Genomic DNA, 13,487 nt, shown 5'->3' on the forward strand with positions numbered 1-13,487 from the left:
TCCAGATCATCACTGGTGACGCAGTGAGTGCAAGTAACTGATGATGGCAGAAAGAACATGGACGCATCAAAAAGGTCTCGTTCACGTTCCCTGTTTAAGGGATGCGGCACAGTGTAATATATTTGAGCTGGTTTTTCACTGAAAAATTTTTAGTGTTTTCTGGGACTCCCCAGTACCCCAAGGGTCCATGCAGCTGGGTGTCCCCTCAGTGCAGCACTGTCAGCGCTTGCCTTGGGCTGACGCGGTGTCACACGGAGTAGGACGGTCAGCGTCCCCGGCTCCTCTGAGCTCCGTCTCCTCATCCGCAGAGCCGGGTTTCTCATCCGTGTCTACTTAGTAGGGTTGTTGAGAATCACACGTGAAGCTTCAGGGGTGACTTGTGGTTGTCTCTGTGATTGGCATATAGTGAATATTTGATAGAAACACTTGTTTTTTTAGTATAATTGTAGTACCTAGGTTGCAGTGGTTTTTAGTCTGCGTTTTTTTATAACTTTATTCTTATTTTTTTGTTTTGCAACTTTGTTTATTTATTTTTATTTTTATTTTTTAACATTTTTTATTGATTTATAATCATTTTACAGTGTTGTGTCAAATTCCAGTGTTCAGCACAATTTTTCAGTCATTCATGGAAATATACACACTCATTGTCACATTTTTTTCTCTGTGATTTATCATAACATTTTGTGTATATTTCCCTGTGTTTATTCATTTTTTTTTACATTTTTTATTGATTCATAATCATTTTACAGTGCTGTGTCAAATTCCAGTGTTCAGCACAATTTTTCAGTCATTCATGGACATATACACACTCATTGTCACATTTTTTTCTCTGTGATTTATCATAACATTTTGTGTATATTTCCCAGTGCTATACAGTGTAATCTTGTTTATTTATTCTACAATTTTGAAATCCCAGTCTATCCCTTCCCACCCTCTACCCCCCCCCCGGTAACCACAAGTCTGTATTCTCGGTCCATGAGTCTATTTCTGTCCTGTATTTATGCTTTGTTTTTGTTTGTTTTTGTTTTTTAGATTCCGCATATGAGCGATCTCATATGGTATTTTTATTTCTCTTTCTGGCTTACTTCACTTAGAATGACATTCTCTAGGAGCATCCATGTTGCTGCAAATGGCATTATGTTGTCGGTTTTTATGGCTGAGAAGTATTCCATTGTATAAATATACCACATCTTCTTTATCCAGTCACCTGTTGATGGACATTTAGGTATTTTCCATGTTTTGGCTATTGTAAATAGTGCTGCTATGAACATTGGGGTGCAGGTGTCATCCTGAAGTAGTTTTCCTTCTGGGTACAAGCCCAGGAGTGGGATTCCTGGGTCATATGGTAAGTCTATTCCTAGTCTTTTGAGGAATCTCCACACTGTCTTCCATAGTGGCTGCACTATTCTTATTTTTAAATATGCACTTAGTTTATTTATTTTTTTGGAGGTACTGGGGACTGAAGCCAGGACATTGTGCATGCTATGCAGGTGCTCTACAACTGAGTAAAACACACCCTCCTTTTCTGCACTTGAATATAAATATTGCTATACACAAAATAGCTCTTAAACACCATCATGGGACCTAGTCACTGTATAGACAATTGAACACGTATGCTATTTCAATAGGAATAAATGTTGATGAGACATACATTTCTGAATCTGTTAATGTGCTTAAAAACGATCATAGGTAGTGATAAACACGAATCTTTGATCCAGTACTTCTTAGGGTCTGTTTTGCCATCAAGGGAAATTACATTCTACAGAGAAGGCTAATTGGGTCTCTTTGATATTTGGATGGTTTAGCAGATGATGAAGACTTTCAAAAGCTGAAAGTTTTGTATTTTAAATTAACTACAAAGTTATCTTCTACAAGTTGTAAGTACTAAGCTTGTGAAGTGCTCAGTAATCCAGGGGGTATGTGTCTGTGTCTGTGTGAACGTTTGTGTGTGTGATATCAGGAAGATAGAAAGAAGTTCCATATAGAATTCTGATAACTTTCTCCTCCATTTCAAGGTGTAGGCATATATTTACATAAATAAATTGATATTCTTTTGTCATTTGGCATGTTGGGAATAAGACTTCTCATACTTGTTTCAGAAGGGTTAGGGAGGTTGAGCTTAGGAAATGGGAGGATATAGAGACAGGGAGGTTCTTTAAACTGTGCAGAATGAGAAATAGTAACTTTTCTCTTTTCTTCTAGAGCAAACTGGCACTGAATTGTAACATAATATTACTCAGAATTGCTTTTCTGATCAGATACAAGTACCTCAGATTTTTTAAGGCAACATGAAAGATGAAATATGTTTTAGCATTTATCTTTAAAAGAAGTTTTATTTTTCAAGTAAAAGGTTATAGCCTGTTCTTTCTTCCAGCGGTACAAGAAATTCTCATTGATCTATCTAAATGACCTCTGTGCTTAGATTCTTTGTGTTTTTTTTTTCTTTAAGTGCTTGTTTCATTGTGGTTTGAATGAATGTTTAAAATTTCTGGATTTTGATCTTTAGAACATGCTGATTTATCAAAAGTGTTAAAAACCTGATTGTTCTCTGCTCCTGGTTTGGTGGGACAACCTACTGATTTCTGTTGTCTGTTCAAGAGGGAAATTCTTCCTCTAGCCTGCAGATCGTTAAGTGAATGGTTTGCAGTGTGCCTTTAAAATTATTTGTATGCATTGAGCATGTTTGTCCAGTGAAATTTAAATTGACTCATTGTAATGACTTTGCTTTGATTCTGTGGTTTTGATCCTCTCCACAAGAATTTGAATTCTCTGTTGCATTTTGTATACGTGTTCTTAACAGGGGAAGAAATTTTACATTTTTTACAGAGGTGGGTTTTCCTATCCCCTCTGAATGCCTTCTAAAATTGATACATTAAAAATCTGTTATTGCAGTGCATAATTATTTCATAAACTATTTTTTGGCATAATCAGAAACAATGACCAAGAATGATAATAAAAAATACGAAAATCTTCCTTCCTTTGAAGAATAGAAATCAGGTAGTCAGGCTCCCTCATGCTTTGTGCCTGACACATTACTCTCATGTCATTGTGTATCATGATTCGGAGATGGAGTTGCTTCAGGTTTATAGATTTTTGTTTTAAAATTTGTGTTGAATACTTTCTCCAGACTGATGTTTCCTGTTGTGTTTGTGGAAAGAGTAGAAGGGAAAAAAATACTTTGTTTTGTTTTCAGGAGGCCTGAGTTGATGAGAAAAGTGTTGAGGGTGGGCTGAGGAAAAGAGTGACACTCCCTCTCCTCCTGGCTGAAATTGATGAACAAAGAAATCAATTAAGTATATCGATATTTGACCAATAGAATTTAGCTAGCCCAAACTGGCTAGAAATGCACAATGGAAATTACTGAATTCAGCTGCAGAATGAGGTGCTTTACCAAGTAGAAGCAGCAGAGAGCAATCAGAAAAATCAGTAATATGATGAGATATAAAAGGAATATTATATCTTTTATTTCTGAAACTTTTCTTTGGAAAGTTGTGTAGAGCTAAAATTAAGTTTCAAGCATCAGGAGTTAAGAGAGTGGGTGGTTCCATAGGATCGTTATTCTCGGATGTGCGTAGACCCTGCTAGAGTGGCTGAAGATGGCAGGAAGAGACCCACATCCAGGATTAGTCATCCTAGGGTGTCCTCCATAATGGTTCCATGTGGGAGCCCATGATTGGGTTAACAAATTATAACACAGCACAGTCGCCTCTGAACTTTAAGAAGAAAAAATATGCTTTGGTACTGCTTTGCCAGCAAGTTCCTGTGCATCTTCACTCCAGTCTCCTTTCCTTAAAAAGCAGAGACAATGCTTTGCTTGTGTAGTTGAGGTTTTAGGTAGCACTCTGCTGGTTGCAAAGCAAGGACCGAGACCCTCAGCTATAAACGCTGGGCTTGTGTGTTGTTAGTCTATTATCCTCAAAACAAAGACCTGGCTGGTCTGGTGGTGTGCTTTGTAATGAACATATCTAAAAGTGTATCTTGTTCCCCTCACCCCATGACTTCCCTAAACATACACTAAGCCTTTGTACTCATTGTATATTCTACAATCTCTGCCTCATCCTGTCTTTCCCGAATTTCCTCCTTACTATCTCACAACTGTTAACGAATTTTTCCTTTGATTATACACAATAAATATGGGAACATTTGAGAGGCTCATGGAGATGGCTCCCTACTCCCTCTCGATTTCTTGACTTTTTCCACAGAGTCTTGAATAATCATTCCGTGTCGGTAAGACTTCTGCCAGCCAGAACCCACAGTTCCAGGTGAGAAGGATGCAGGCTTTATCTCTCCTACCGGAGGGAGAGACAGAAGAGAATTGAGATATGCTCCCCCGTGATCCCTTCCTGCCCCAGGTCTACTGCAGTTCACCTGCAGCCTTCTGGCCTCTGCTCACACTGCCTCTGTCCCAGGACTAAACTCATCCTTTTCTTCCCTTGTCAACATTTCCGGTACCTTTCAGAACTTGGTCTCTTCCCTGCAATTCAACCCTGGCAGATGTGATGGTGGTCAGCGTGCTGGTGGGCAGTCCTTTGGGGACCCTCAGGAGCCATGCTGATTCTCCTGAGTCTATCAATCTGGGTTACAGAACAGTCGAGCACCGAAGGAAGCCCATTCACGTGATGTCAACACAGCATTTCATCACTTTCATTTTATTTTTAAATTTTCGGTGGAGAAAATATTTGTAGCAAACTCTTCCAGATATTCGCCGCCTGCTTTCCTCACCACCATTTCCTTGTTGGCTCTGGTGCTAGTTTTATGAATCAGGATTCTTCTCTGCTCATTTCTGGCAGCAGGGCTTGCCGAATCCTTGATCTGCATTTGAAGCAGAATGCTTCTTCGTGATGTCAAGGTGATTCTCCTATTTCTGAATATTTCGTGTACACTCAGCAACTGTTTCAAGTGAAATGCTCTTGTCCAATTTCGGTTAACTCACATTTGCTGATCTCCTGCTTTCATGCTGAGGGCAGTTTCTTTTTCCTCTAATAAAAGTTAGCAATTTGCATTTACTCTGGAAGGTACTGCCCCGAGATGCTTTTGTTCTTAACAGTTTTAATACAATTCACCCATTAAAATGTACATCGGTTTTTACTTTATGCCCAGAATTGTGCATCCCATTCAATCTTAGAACATTTTCATCCCCCCAACAGGATGCCCCGTATGCATAAGCAGACATTCCCATCTTCCCCATCCTCCCCCAGCCCCAAGGAGCCACTTTTCTCTCTGTGGATTTGCCTGTGCTGGACATTTAATGTAAATCGAGTCACTTCATGTAAGTGGAACCGTCTATTGTGACCGACTACTTTCACACTGAGTAACGTTTTCAATGTTTGTCCATGTTGTGGCCTGAGTCACTATTCTATGCTTTGCTATTGCTGAATAACATTCCACTGTATGGCTGGGCCCCTCTGTTTACCCATTCACCAGGTGATAGGCATTTGGGTTGTTTCTGCTTTTTGGCTGTGATGAGTAATGTCGCCGTGGACACTCATGTGGGATTTTTTATGTGGATATTTGTTTTCAGTTCTCTTACGTGTGTGCCCAGAGAGCAGAATTGCTGGGTAAGTCAGAAACGAAATGTTCAACTCTCTGAGGCCCTGCCAGGCTGTTTTCCAAAGTGGCCACGCTGTGTTACGTCCTCACCAGCAAGGGCTGTTCGCTCCACTTCCTCTGTGTCCTCATTAGTGCTTGTTACCATTTTTTTTATTATAACCTATTGTTGTGAGTGTGAAGCGGCTTCTCCTAGTGGTTTTCACTTGATTTTCCTTACAGCTAATGCTATTGAACATCATTTCATTGTGCTTATTGGACATTTCTATGTTTTTCTTGAAAAATACCTTTTCAGAACATTTATTAATTTTTTAATTGAGTTGCCTTTTTATTGTTGAGTTGCAGGGGTTTTTTTTCTTCATTTGGAGATACAAATTCCTTATGAGATAAATGATTTGAAAAAATTTTCTCTAGTGTGTTGTTTTTTCACTTTCTGAATGGTGCCCTTTGAAGCAAAGTTTTAAATTTTGATGAACTCCAATTTATCTCTGTTTTCTTTGTTCCATGTGTTTTGGGGTATTATTTTAAATCTGAAGTATTTTATTTAAGCTTTTATGTATAAAATATCTAAATTTGTAGAAACAGTCTAGGAGATGGGTGCGGTTGTTTTCCCCCGTCTTTGGATAGGAGACTGAGGTGCAGAAAATTTCACTGAAATATCAGTGTCACAGCTACCCAGTGCTGTGGGAGTTCAGACCCCTCATGTTTTTCCCCAGAATATGTGATCTTCACCACCATGCTCCACTACTGCCTGGAATCATTAATGAAAACATCTTTCCTTTTTTGATTTCTTGTTAGTTTGTTTTCTCATTGGGGACCTCATCTCCTTATTTTCCTTTCGGATGTCAGTGTAGATTTATTATAGGGCTCATGTAGGCAGAAGCATTGCTATCAGTTAACTTCTATATTACTCACTCTCCAGTGATGATTGTTGCTAGTTGACCTAATCAAGTCATGCTTAAGTCTTTCCTGCTCATGACACTAAAAACAGTCATGACTTACAGAACACTCAAAGAAGAAAGTACTTGATTGATTTTATTTTGCTACCCAATCAAACCAATCAAGTAAAAACCCTAGTGTTGACACAGACTATAAGCCCTCCAGAATAGGGTCACTGTCTTCCTTGTGTTTCATTTATTTGGTCACAGTGTCTGGATAGTGCTTTGCTGTCCAGCAGTTTTGTGAGGATACTGTGCTCGTGAATATTTGTAAGCACAGAATTTTGACAACAGACTGTGTTGTTCATTTCACAAGGGAAAAGATAATATAGAAATACTGCTCAGATCTATTTTAAAATTAAGCTTGGAAATTTGAGAAAATTCAAGAAGCCATACAAAGCTCTTTTTCACTAATTTTAGATCTATCTTAGACACTTTATGGTTACATAGCAGAGTAACTTATCAAGTAGATTTGACAAGAGGAGTGTTATATTGATTATTTGATTTAGTTGAAATATTCTACCAGGGATAAAGTCATAAGTGCCCATAAATGAACAAATATGTTTGTATTTCTATGCAACATGGGAGCAGACTACATATGTTTCTATATAATATATATGACTGTGTGTTTTAATCTGCCTGTCAGTGTTTTTTATAGTTTTTCAGCAATGTTATAACTTCAGAATTCTTCTAAGTTATTCACTCCCGATATTACTGCAGTTTGTACTGTGTATTCTATCTTATGGATGGGATTCCACTGTCCCCTCAGTGAGGAATTTCCTCTCCTATTCCGTTAGTAGCAGAGTTAAAGGAACTGTGATTTCTAGGCCTTTGCTTTCCATGTGTTTGCAGTTGGCTGTAAATCACGAATTTCCCTTTCTTGAGTTTTCATTTTTCAATAAGAATTTTTAAAATAATTGTTAATATGTTTCACCAGTCTCCCTAGAAACTTGATGTGTTTGTGCTTTTCAGTTTTCAATTTATGAAAATTGTAAATGCACACTTGTTTTTAAGTAGTCCTTTTTCACTAGATATTTGTTTACTTCTTTAGAGTTAAAATAATTTTTCCCAATGAATGAATCGGTGTTCATGTTTTAAAAGATAACTTACTTTTTATTTTTCTTATTCTAACAGGTATATTTGTTGTACAGAATTTAGAAAATAAGGATAAACAAAATAATAACTTAAAAATGGCCTCTAATCTCACTTGGAGATACAGATGTAAGGTTTGAAATTGAGAATTACAAGTCCTCTCACGTTGTACTTCTCTTTCAAGTACGTTTTGGTTACTGAGACCCTCGAATTCCCATATGAATTGTAGCAGCAGCTAGTCAGTTACTGCAGAGGAGCCCGCTGGGATTGTGATCGAGACCACGTTGTATGTATGCATCGCTCTGGAGAGCACTGCCATCCCAAGAATGCTGTCATCTGATCCAGGAATCTGCGTGGTGTGTCTTTCCAGGTATTTAGGTATTCTTTAATTGTTTTCAGCAATGTGTATGGTTTACATAGTATTATTTTATTTATTTTTTGCCTTTATACTGAGGACAAGTGTGCAAGGTACCAGGATTAGAATTGTATTATAGCCCCGCAACTTGCTGCCACCATGGACGCTGCGGTCTCTCTTTGCCCTTTGTAAAATCTCGCACAAAATAGGACCTAAGTAACTCTCTCTTGAAAGAATGATTATATGATTGCTGGATGATGCTTGAGAGTCCTTGTGATGATGTCTTTTTCCCAGACTTTCCTCTCTTCTTAACTATGCCCTTTCCCTTCCTTTCTTCCAGCCTGGGTTTCAGCGTGCCTGTGGCATTGATTTTTCTTGTCTGTGGACTCATCCTTTCACTAGTTCATGATAATGTTACATGTGGGCTGTGGAAACTTGCTAGATGTCAAGAAAGAGCAAATCCATTGCATGCTAGATTTTTTAGAGTGTGTTATTGTATTATCGATTGAAATTAAATCAGGCTGACCCATTGAGCCATCCCCTGAGCTCTTTTCGCCTTCCTACAGGTGATACTGCTCTCGTTGCTGCATGTGCCCTTCCCCCAGACTCGGTTTTGGAGTTGAGTAAGTCACCATCACTGGAGCCCTCTCATTAAAAGATGAAGAAAACCTTTGCTCCTTCTCCCTGGTTGGGGACTTGGATGAGATGAGGTAACAGATAAAGAATGGAGCCCCACCTCATTCTGACCACCGCTCTTTCCGTTCATTTCTCCAGGGGAAGGGTACAATTCAAAAATATAAAGATTGTGAGCTAATGAGATAGACAAGACAACCGATCATTTATTAAATATCCTTTCATGCCAGAAACAAATGTATTATACACACAAAAAGCACATAAATTACGGTAGTACTGTGGTTACAAACGTGGGTCCGAGTTCGATTCCTGCTCTGGAGTGACAAGTCCTGTGAGATGGAGAAATGGTAGATCGGCTTAGCCTCTCTTGGACTCGTTTTCTGTCCTGCAGAGATGGGGTTCGCTAGGCATCCCTACCCCGTAGAGGTGCTGTGGGGTGTAAATGACGTGAGTAGGCAGCCCGAGCACACCTGCTCGTTCCTCGTAAGTGCAGGATAGCACAGCTTTTGCGGTGATGCCTTTATGACCACACCGTGTAGACTCTCAGTGCTCCGAAGGGATGCCTTGTGGATTGGAGATGGGATTCTCACTTCTGTAAATACCCAAGAATTGGGTTATTGGGCCTTGCTGATTTGAATCTATTCTTTAGAAAGTACATAATGTAGATATATTTTTCAAACATGCATGCTTTTTATCTTTTATTATTTATACTTCTACCCTCTCATCTCTTGGTGTGACTTTTCATGGAATCCAGGAAACAGTCCTAAGCCACCTGCCTCTTCACATTTCTTTGTGGTGGTTTTCTTCCCTGACTAGAAGAGGGTTTTGCATAGGAAATTTTGTTTGCTCCCCTTCTCTTGGAGTCTCCCTGTTTGTCTGCCCATCTCTCACCTGTCCATCTGTCCATTTCTCTACCCACTCATTCTTCTGACTTGTTCCAAGAAGCATTTCAGGCAGCTTACAGAAGAACAGATACCAAATAAACAGGTGAGAAAATGGGGCCAATTTCAGACAGTGAGGCTTGCAGTTGAGCCTGTGTGAGATTTGCAGGCGTGAGACACACGCCTCTGCCTTGTGCCTTATAAGATAGACAGCATCAATATGCCTGAGGCTCCCAGCAGACACAGGGAAACAGGGTTTGTGGGAGATGCTTACAGTCTGTGAAATAAATAAGTGGCTTAGGAGAAGCCCAGACTTTCCAACTACTAAGGCTTAGGAGAATATATTGAGTGTCTTCCAAAATCAGATTATTGCATCTTTTCTTTTTCAGAGTTTTATGTATAGTTGGTTTACATTCTATACCTGGAAATTTCTCCAAAACTGCTGCCCACGTGAGTCCCATGACTCGGGAATGGGGTGGTTCTGCTCATTGACGGGTGTTGGCCAGAAACGGAAAATGACAGCCTCAAAGGAGCCTGGGATTAAGCAGTTATGTTTTGTCAGTGTTGTAGATTTCAGAAAATACTTTTACCATTTCTCTCCGCCTGAGGAAGCAGCGTGCTCTCTTCCCAGCATCAGGAGCTCAGGGCCACGTGATGGTGGGGGCTGACTGCACTGCCGTCAAAACAGCTGTGCTAGTCACTGCAGGTGTGGTGCTTTCACGTAGTGCATTTCATGTTCTTTAATAGGTTTCAACAGGTAGTTAATTAACTGAGTTAATTAACATTTAATAAATATAATGCTTTTTTGAAAAGACAGTTATAGGCAGAATATAAGTTGTGAACAATATAAAAACTGTTTCAGTACTGAAATTTCAGTAGGGAAGATTCAGTTTATCTTATTTCCGCCTCTCTTTAAAAGAGAAAAGAAACAAGACAGAAAAAGCAGAGGATGATTTCTGTTCTTCCTCTCGGCTTGCAGGTGCCTTCACCTCCAGTGGCATCCATCCAGACACCAGCACTGACACTGGCCGTGCTCAGAACTGCCTCAGCCCTGAAGACACAACTGACAAATGGAAGGGGGACGCGCCCTGTTACAGCGGGTGCTTTCAATTTTTGAGTCCTTATGTAACTGCGTGGTGTTATTCAGGATCACCCATTCTGCACTGTGTGACGGTGCTTCGGTGTCTCCTAGTTATTTATTTCTGTAAGTACTCATGTATTTTTTCCAATGTGTGTTACTAGACATCTAAAAATGCATTTTTCAGATGAAAAATAATGTGTATTTAATATAAAATTCTGAAAAAAGGGTCAAAAGGGTCTATCCTGTTCCCAGTATTCAGAGATAATAATTAACACTTTAAAATCTATTTTCTGTTCTTTTCATCAGTGTGTATTACCTCTGTCATAAAAACCAGCAAGCACTGTGTGCCTGTTTGCTGTGTGGAGACCTCCATTTTCCATTCAGCTTATGACAATTTTTTTTACAGTATTCTACCTCCGCTGGCATGATTTTTAATGACCATTATAGCATTCTGTCTTGTGGAGTCCTCGTCCATTTTACTTTGGACTTCAGTAAACTTTTATATTCCAAGTAAACTTAACTGGAATACTGAAAAGAGAACTGTGGTGGTACCGAAAGTCCCCTACTTCCCTTCCCCTTTTTTCCTGAGAGTAAAAACTGCTGACAATGTGGAGTATATATTTCATGACCTTTATGCCTATGTCATATATATATACACATACATAAACGTATATGAGAAATCTATGTATATGTGTGTGTATATATGCTTTATTGAAAAATAAGGCCATACTATATGTTTTCTGCAGCTCAGTTTATTCACTCAGGTATATATCACAGACGTCCTCTCCCTCCAGACTCACCCGGTCCTTTCAGATAGAGTAGAGTGGTCTCCTGATGTGCAGGTTTGGTCTCTTGTGCAAGGACACCTTTCGTGGGAGAGAACTGTGGACAAGGCCTTGGACCACGCCGAAACACCGGAACTTTAGTGGCCACAGCTCACCGTGATTTACCGCATCATTGTCTTGATGGTGGACACTTAAGTTTTCTCCATTTTCCACTGTCAGAAAGGGTGTCTGACTGGCATCCTTCTTGTACAAACATTCCTGTGATCTTGTATAAGTATTCCTTTAGTTAAGGTTTCTGGAAATTTAGTCCTTGGATGGGACAACTACATAAATCACAGGCTCCTTTCAAGTGAATCTAGAAATTCCTTCTCCTGTGGGGAATGAAAAGATGTAGAATAACTTATGTAACCAATTCTCTATCCGTGGGTATGATTCCACTTCAGCTTTTCTTCCCACCAATGTAAACAGTGCTGTGTAAATTCTCTGATGAGTACATCTATTTGAACTGATTCTTTTTGTAAATGAAACGATTCCTAAAAGTGAAGTTCAGCCTGTGTGTACACACGTTTTCCAGGGTTTACATATCCATTGACATGTCGTCCTCCAAAAGATCGCTCACAATTTGTTGTCTCAAAGATGGACACTAGCTAGAATATCTTTTAAAAATATTTGCCAATATGATGAGCAAAATGATTTTCATTGTTTTAGTTTGCACTTTATGACCAGTGTGGTATTGAGCATTTTTCACTCATTAGCCATCTGACTTTTAAAAAGTGAATGATCCCTTTTGTCCTTTGCAAATATTTAAGTGAGGGAGCTTCTTGTTGCTTTGTGACAGCTCTATGTATATTATGAACATTAGCCCCTTGTCTTCATCAACATGTATCACAGAGCTTTCCCTTGTCATTTTTTGCCTTTCATTTTGTTCAGTAGGTTCATTTTTGTTATGGCCCAAAATAAACTTTAGATAGTAAATGTCTTCTTTTTCGGTTTTATTCTTGATATTATTCTTAGAAATGCTTTCTTATAATGGTATAAATTTCTTCTGTAGGTTTTCTTAATCTCTAAGATGGAGATGATAATAGTGCTTGTCATAGTGAGGAGAAGCTGAATTGATATGAGCAAAGAGTTGTATTTGCTCTTATTAGTACTTTCTAATATTTACATCACTTTCTGTAATTTTTCTTGCGGTCATTTTGACCGGAATAGAATTTGTTTTTTCAAGGGGATTCTGTGATTGTCCCAAGACAATTATTGAATTCCTACTTTGCTCTTTAATTTGAAATCCTACCTGTAAAAATACTTATGTACACTAGAGTCTCTTTTTGAGCTCATGATTTATTTCTGTCAATCTTACTTTCCTACACTAGCACTATATCTTACATATTGTAAAAATTTATTTAATATCTGACAGTGCAAATTTTTTGATTTGCTTTTCAATCCCTATTTTTCTTTGCTAGTATTATGACTTCATTTTTCCTGAAGAATTCTAATATAATTTTTTCAAGTTAAAAAAAAGGATAAGTGTTGTCATGGGATTTTTTAGTAATTTTGAATTATCTTTAGGAGAACGTACATCTTTACAAAACTGTTTTCCTCCATACAAAGGTTGATGTCTCTACTTTCACACTTCTTACTTTACCCCTCAGTACAGTCCTGTACTTCCTCCATATACAACATGGGCATTGTTTTTGAGTTTATTCCAGATTATTGTTGATGTTTTTGTTAATTTTTTAAGTGAGAAATTTTTGCTATTATATTTTTTAACTGTTAAAACTGACACCTAGGAAGGCAGATTCGGTTTGTAAATACTCACTTTGTAACTTCTCATTTAAAATTGTAAGTATTAAGTACTCGATACACAATCCTTTCTTTTCTGTTTTTAAAAATTTGTTTCCAAGATTCTCAAAATGGTCATAGCTAAGTAGTATAGGTGGGGAGAGAGATGGAGAGAGGTAGTGTGGCTCATGTACAAACTGTGAGCACTTTCATGGCTGCCTTTATGCTGGAAAAGCTGCTGAAGAGTCCAGGTTAGACCAGGGGTGGCTTTGTATGCACTTGAAAGCCAGCTTTCCTGCCTGTATGGTGAAGCCTGGTGGGCGTGGCAGGTAGATGATCAAGGTCGAATGGAGGTTATTGGCTGCACAGAGCGCTGTGTCTGAGAACTGGAGACCA

General features: G+C 38.8%; 1 protein-coding gene across 6 annotated transcripts in view; it reads left to right on the forward strand.

Moving 5' to 3' along the window:
• LOC140694720 (uncharacterized) overlaps window positions 1-11,384 on the forward strand; it is a 153,367-nt gene extending 141,983 nt beyond the window's left edge. For 3 of the 6 annotated variants that reach the window (XR_012070327.1, XR_012070322.1, XR_012070323.1), the window contains exons 2-3: window positions 7,762-7,947; window positions 10,426-10,636. The gene's annotated coding sequence lies outside the window, so the exon portion shown is untranslated. Of the gene's footprint in view, window positions 1-7,761; window positions 7,948-8,498; window positions 8,643-9,835; window positions 9,897-10,425; window positions 10,651-11,273 lie in introns of those variants that run through there. The other 3 variants (XM_072957831.1, XR_012070324.1, XR_012070318.1) reach the window with 3 other exon arrangements.
• The last annotated feature ends 2,103 nt before the right edge of the window (window positions 11,385-13,487 follow it).

The sequence above is a fragment of the Vicugna pacos genome, unplaced genomic scaffold (assembly GCF_048564905.1).
Source record: "Vicugna pacos unplaced genomic scaffold, VicPac4 scaffold_103, whole genome shotgun sequence".
Lineage (NCBI taxonomy): Eukaryota > Metazoa > Chordata > Mammalia > Artiodactyla > Camelidae > Vicugna > Vicugna pacos.